This window comes from Melospiza georgiana, chromosome 23, assembly GCF_028018845.1.
Source record: "Melospiza georgiana isolate bMelGeo1 chromosome 23, bMelGeo1.pri, whole genome shotgun sequence".
Classification (NCBI taxonomy): domain Eukaryota; kingdom Metazoa; phylum Chordata; class Aves; order Passeriformes; family Passerellidae; genus Melospiza; species Melospiza georgiana.
In genome coordinates this window covers 7,190,936-7,197,955 of record NC_080452.1, presented here as the reverse complement: position 1 = coordinate 7,197,955, position 7,020 = coordinate 7,190,936, and positions in this window count along the sequence as shown.

The window sequence follows — 7,020 nt, the reverse complement described above, 5'->3', positions numbered from 1 at the left end:
CTGTTCCAGCTCAGCCTTCCCAAGGCCCTCTCCTTTATCACAATTTTCTGCACAAAAAAAAAGCAGAAAGGACATAACAACAAGGAGAGCCAGAGAATTTAGGATTCGACAAAGGACAGGGGTTTCCCCCCAGAGCACAATGTCACAGGGAGAGAGGAAGTTTTCAGCCAGCCTGACCATGAGTTATTCATTTACAGAAGTTCATTTTGTTTTAAAATGCAGCAGAGTTAAAAGTTTTTTATGGTTTTCCCAGCTCCACTTTCAAAAAAAAAATCAAAATCAAATCAAAACAAAACAAAAACACAAACAAAAAAAAACCCTCCAAAATTAGCCCAAAAATAGCCCAAAAATAACCAAAAATAAAGTAAAAAACAAACCTGAAAGCGACCAGGCAGGGAGGAGAAAGAAAGGAGGAAAAGAAACAAAAATTCCTCCAGAATCAGCTTCCTCAGCTTTCAAAATAATTAAACCCCTCTGAAGTGTAAGCCTGGACATTTTCCCTTTTCTTTTTTCCCTGTGGAAAGCATCAAGCAGTATTTCCACATTATCAGAGCTGCTTTTCCCTGGGGAATGCCCGGGCCAGGAACATTCCTGGCTTTTCCCTGTGCCCACCCCTCATTTCTGCCACCCCTTTTTACCCTGGAGTCCCTTTTCCCCCAGAACAAAGAGGGAAATGAAGCAAAAAACCCTCCCAGGCTCTTCCTGTGGAGTCACAGGTGGGAGCTTTGCCAGCATCTCCAGCTCAATCCCATTTTTTTTGGGACAGCTCCAGCACCTGGCTGTGCTCAGCTCGCTCTCAAATCCAGCTGGTTCCTCCAGGAGCTCCCGCGGGGATGGAAAAATCTCCTTTGGGAAAAATCTCCCCCACTCCACATCCTCCCCTGGGTTTGTTCCCCTTCCCCACCAGCAGCCCCCCAAAATTTTGGCATTTGGGAAAAAAAAAATGCAGGAGCTGAATGCCCCAAAAAGCAGCACAGGGAGAGGGGCAGCGCCCAAAAACCAACCCCAAGCTGCTCCTAAAGCTGCATCACGGGGGCGGCTGCAGTGACAATCAAGCTTTTTTTAATTTTAGGGGGATAAGAAATTTCCTACTTCGTGCAACTCCCATTTTGTTCTGCTCCCACTGCCGGGTGTTTGCAATTCAACGTGGGCTTGTTCCTATCTTAGACAGCAGCAGCCAAGGGAAAAATATAGGACAGACAAAAGGGATGGAATAAAAATCAAGCAGGGAACGAGGCAGGAAGAAAAAAAAGACAAAAAGCTCATGAGGAGAGAGATTTTAGGAAAGCGGCTCCCGTGTAAACAGCTCCCATTTTAACGGGGAAGAGGCAGCAGAAAAGGGAAAATAAACAAACATATTTAATTGGGGATTTCTGGTGAATGTTAATGTCAGGTGGCAGCACTCGGAAAATGGATTTTGCAATTTCCGAGGCAGGGACAGAGTCGTGACGGGATACAGAGCCCCCAGTTCTGGGAAAACCCAGGACAGCCCAGGCAGGGGAAAACAGAGAATTCCAAAACTCATCCCAACCCTCCGTGCACGGCTCTTGGCTGGAGAGGGGGCCAGGAGGGGATGGGGAGCACAGGGAGAAGCCAGAACGTTCTGCAGCAGCTGATCCCAGCCCGCCAGGGCCCTGCTCCAGCACGCGGAGCTGTGCCTTGGTTTGCACAGACAGATTCTGCTCAGGGGGAGTTCTGAAATAGGAAATGTAAAACCCCTTCCTCCTAATTATTGTAATTTTGAAATTTAGGGGCTCTCAGGCAAAGATATGGGAAAAGGAATAACAATTCTTTATTATTCTGAGCTGGAAGGTGATTTGTGGATGTCTTGGTTTGGACAAACAGGTTCTGCTCCTTGAAATGGGAAATGTAAACCCCCTCCTCATATTTGTTATCATTTTGAAATTAAGGGATTCTCAGGCAAAGATACAGAAATAGGAATAGCAGTTCTTTATTATTCTGAGCTGGAAGGGGATTTGTGGATGTCTTGGTTTGAGCAGACAGGTTCTGCTCAGGAGGGCAGGAGCCTCCTTGAAATGGGAAATATAAATCCCCTCCTCATACTTGTCATAATTTTGAAATTAAGGGGGGCTCTCAGGCGAAGATATGGGACCAGGAATAACAATTCTTTATTATCCTGAGCTGGAAGATGATTTGTGGATGTCTTGGTTTGAGCAGACAGGTTCTGCTCAGGGAGGCAGGAGCCTCCCCAAAATGGAAAATGTGAACCCCCTCCCTCATATTTGTTATCATTTTGAAATTAAGGGGCTCTAAGGCAAAGATACAGGAATAGGAATAGCAGTTCTTTATTATTCTGAGCTAGAAGGTGAATTGTGGATGTCTTGGTTTGGACAGATGGATTTTGCTAAGGAAGGCAGGAGACTCCCCTGAAATAGGAAATGTAAAACCCCTTCCTCCTAATTATTGTAATTTTGAAATGTAGGGGCTCTCAGGCAAAGATATGGGAATAGGAATAAAAATTCTTTATCATCCTGAGCTGGAAGGTGATTTGTGGATGTCTTGGTTTGGACAAACAGGTTCTGCTCAGGGAGGCAGGAGGCTCCCCTAAAACGGAAAACGTAAAATCCCTCCCTCCTATTTGTTATAATTTTGAAATTAAGGGGCTCTTAGCAAAGATATGGGAATAAGAATAATAGTTCTTTACCAGGAAAACAAAAAATACAAATGCAATGGTACAAACCAAAGCGTTGGAAGGGTCCAAGCAGTCCCTGCCCCCTGTGTGCCAGGGCGGTGTCCCAGCCCCATCCCAGGGGGCTCAGCCCTCCTGCAGTGCCAGCTGTGGCTCTGCTGCAGCAGGGATCCTGCACAAGGGGGGAGTTTTCCTCTGCAGCTCCAGGGCTGCTGCAGATGGGCCTGGGCTCCTCTGGCCATGCAGGGCAGCAGAAAGCTGCTCCTCTGGCAATGCAGGGGGCAAAGGCTGCTGGGGTGCCCCAAAGCTCAGATTGTACCCAGGCAGGAATGCTTGGCTCCTCCCCTGGGCGGGGTGTTGGAAAAGAAATGAAATTTAGCAAAATATTTAATTATAGTGAGTTGTGTGTGAACTGGTTTGTTAAAAAGCAGTTTTGTAGCCATTGAAAGTGTGTGTTGGGTTTTGTGTGTAACCTAGCAGGTAGTCTTAGGGATTTAATAAATAATTAAACTAGTGCAGGAAAGTAAGAATGCTAACCTGTCTGGAGGCAGCATACAATGCTCTTAGAATAAGATAAGCAGAGGATTAATGATCTTGTTTGTGAACCAAGGAATGTATCACAAGGGGTCTGTGACCAGGCAAGGGGAATGGGAAACTGTTTCTTGGAGACTTTGTTGTGAATCGCATGTATAAGAGGGAAGCACCCATACGTGAATTTGGGGGCTCGGACTTTGGGACGTGAGTCCCCCAGTTCCCCGGGCCCTTAATAAAGCACCCACAAAACTTATCCGAGTTTTGTGTCATTTATCAATCGGGCAACAGGGGCATCTCCCCATGGGATGCTGGGATTGGATCAGCCCTGCAGGGACGCTCGCTCTCTCATTAACATCAGATAATTAATAATTAATGGCCCATTAACAGAAGATTTCCACCTTTTGTCACCCAGCGCCAGGAGCTGGCCCAGCTGGAGACAAACTGAGGAGCTCTCAGTTGTCCCTCTCTGACTGACCCTCTCAATTGTCCCTGTCTGTTTTTCAGGTCCTATTCCCACAAAGGCCCTTCCCTGCTCCTCTAGGAAAACTCAAATTTTCAAAAACTCTGATTTTCTCCCCGTCTCAAGTGAAATTCACACTGTGAGCAACAGAAATTCCTCCAAAACTGCATTTTCCGCCAATAAAAATGAAACCTGCAAGGGAGGTTTAATCATTAATAAAAATCCAGGTCTGGCTTAATTAGGAAAAAAAAAGATTAAAAAAGAAATAAAGAACTCCCTAATGCTGTGATCCTCCTTAGGGCTGTATTTCCAGAGGGGTTTAAAGCAGGATTTGCAGTGCAGGATGAGCAGGCAGCACGAGCTGCACGTGGGCAGCCCGGGGATGTCACTGCTGTCACTCGTGCTGCAGGGAGGGCTCTGCTGCTCCTGCCTTCCCCTCAGCCCCAGCTGCAAATTTAGCAACAGCGCCCGAGCTCCTCTGTGTGCTCTCCCACGTCCTGCCCCGCTCCGGCTGCAGCTCCGGCTGCAGCTCCGGCTGCAGCTCCGGCTGCCTCGTGCGCTTCTTCAAAAGCTCCGCTCGGCAACCCGGCAGCCCCGGCAGCCGCTCCTGCATCCCTGCTCCTGCCATCCCTGCTCCTGCCATCCAAACTCCTGCCATCCCCTCCTGCCACCCCAAATCCTGCCACCCCAAATCCTGCCATCCCCTCCTGCCACCCCAAATCCTGCCATCCCCTCCTGCCATCCCCCAAATCCTGCCATCCCTCCTGCCACCCCAACTCCTGCCATCCCCTCCTGCTATCCCTGCTCCTGCCACCTCAACTCCTGCCATCCCAACTCCTGCCATCCCCTCCTGCCACCCCAACTCCTGCCATTCCTGCTCCGGCCATCCCACTTCTGCCATTCCCTCCTGCCATTCCCTTCCTGCCACTCCTGCTCCTGCTGTTCCCCTCCTGCCATCCCAACTCCTGCCACCCCAACTCCTGCCATCCCTTCCTGCCATTCCAAATCCTGTCATCCCAAATCCTGCCATCCTAAATCCTGCCATTCCACTCCTGCTCCTGCCATTCCCACTCCTTCCCATTCCCCTCCTGCTATTCCCACTTCTCCCATTCCCACTCCTGCCATCCCATTCCAACTCCTTCCCATTCCTGCTCCTTCCCATTCCTGCTCCTTCCCATTCCTGCTCCTCCCATTCCTGGCCCTGCCATTCCCACTCTTCCCAATCCTGATCCTGCCATCCCAACTCCTTCCCATTCCTGGTCCTTCCACCCCCACTGCTTCCCACCCCCTCTCCTGCCATTGCTCTCCTCCTATTCCCACTCTTCCCATTCCCCCTTCCTGCCATTCCCACTCTTCCCATTCCCGATTCTGCCGTTCCCTTCCTGCCATCCTGCTCCTGCCATTCCAATCCTGCTCCTGCCATTCCAATCCTGATCCTGCCATTCTCCTCCTGCCATTCCAATCCTGCTCCTGCCATTCCCATCCTGCTCCTGCCATTCCAATCCTGCTCCTGCCATTCCCATCCTGCTCCTGCCATTCCAGTCCTGCTCCTGCCATTCCAACACCTTCCAATTCCTGGTCCTTCCATCCCCACTCATTCCCATCCTCACTCCTGCCATTCCCCTCCTCCCATTCCCATTCTTCCCATTCCCACTGTTCCCATTTCCCCTCCTCCCATTCCCCTCCTGCCTGCCCCTGGCACCCCTGCAAACACAGCAGAGAAGGGCCCTGGGTTGAGGATGAACCCAAACCTCACCCCAGAGCCCGGGAGCTGTGCCAGCCCCGCAGTGCCCGCGGGGGCAGCGAGGGAGGCAGGACAGGGCAGGCCCGGGAGGAGCGGGGAGAGCGTCTGGAGCCAGGCAGGGCAGCAAAGGGGGCAGATAAAAGCACGAGACGGGCGTGAGTCAGGCTGGCACGGGGACTGGGCACAGAGCCCTGTGGCAAAGGGGGGCATGGAGAGCTGAGCCAGGCTGGGCACAGAGCTCCATGGCAAAGGGGGCACAGGGACTGGGCACAGAGCCCTGCAGCAAAGGGGGCACGGAGAACTGAGCCAGGCTGGGCACAGAGCTCCATGGCAAAGGGGGCATGGAGAGCTGAGCCAGGCTGGGCACAGAGCCCTGCAACAAAGGAGACACGTAGAGAACTGAGTCAGGTTGGCACATGGGCTGGGCACAGAGCCCCACGGCAAAGGGGGCACAGAGAGAACTGAGCCAGGCAAAGCCTCTGGAACAGGCAGCCCAAAAGAGGCTCGGGCAGAACCAGCTGCTGCTCCTGCAGCATCACTCCCAGCTGGGCTGCGCTCCTCCTGGCACAGCTGGTCACACCTGGCACAGCTGGCACACCCGGTCACACCTCTCCAACCTCTGAGGTCCCAACCTGTCCAACTTTGGCTCTCCCAGCCTGTCCAGCCTCCGCTGTGCCACCCTGCCCTCACAGGCCATTGAGAAGAGCTGAGCTGATTTCCCCGCTGTGCCTTGGGCACAGCCCAACTCCCTCCCCAGAGCAGCTCAAGGGCAGCGCGTGGCGCTGTGCCCTGCCAGGGCATCGGGGCATCGGCGGGAGGGCATGAGCCCAGCCCTGCAGGCACGGGAAACCAGCCTGAGACGGGCTGGCACAGAGGGCACCGGGCCCTGCCGCTGAGCTGTGTTTGTGCAAGCGCCGCCTTCCCTGGCGGGTGTTGGCACAAGCTCGGGGAGTTGGCACCGCAGCCGGAGCTGGACTTTCATGAACCCCAAGGCAAACAGGAGGAGGGCGTCAGCAGCCCGGAGCTGCTCTGCTGCCCTGGCAGGAGCTCCCAGCTGCTCACACGTCCGTGTGTCCCCTTGGAAATGTCCCTCTGGGGTGGAGAAGCGCTGCTTGCTGTTCTCCTGGTGGCTTTGGGGCTCCACAGGATCCGTCTGCTGTCCCTCTCACCTTGTCAAGCGCCCACAGTGGCCGGGGCCAGCCAGGTGGGAAACAGCGGCACAAAAAAAAAAGGAGATTTAAAGGAGATTTAAGGACAAAACAACCACGCTGGAAAGTGCCAATGTCTGCTGTATCTGCTGCAGCCCCCACAGCTCAGCCCCCCATCTGCGGTGGTGCTCACAGGGAAGAGATGAGGATCTTGACTCCATGTTCAGAAGGCTGATTTTATGAAATATATTATATTGAAAATAAATTATATATTAAAAACAAACCCCTGCCATAGTCAGACCATGCCCTGCCCCCTGTGTGCCAGGGCGGTGCCCCAGCCCCACCCACGGGGGCTCAGCCCTCCTGCAGTGCCAGCTGTGGCTCTGCTGCAGCAGGGATCCTGCACAAGGGGGGAGTTTTCCTCTGCAGCTCCAGGGCTGCTGCAGATGGGCCTGGGCTCCCTCTGGCCATGCAGGGCAGCAGA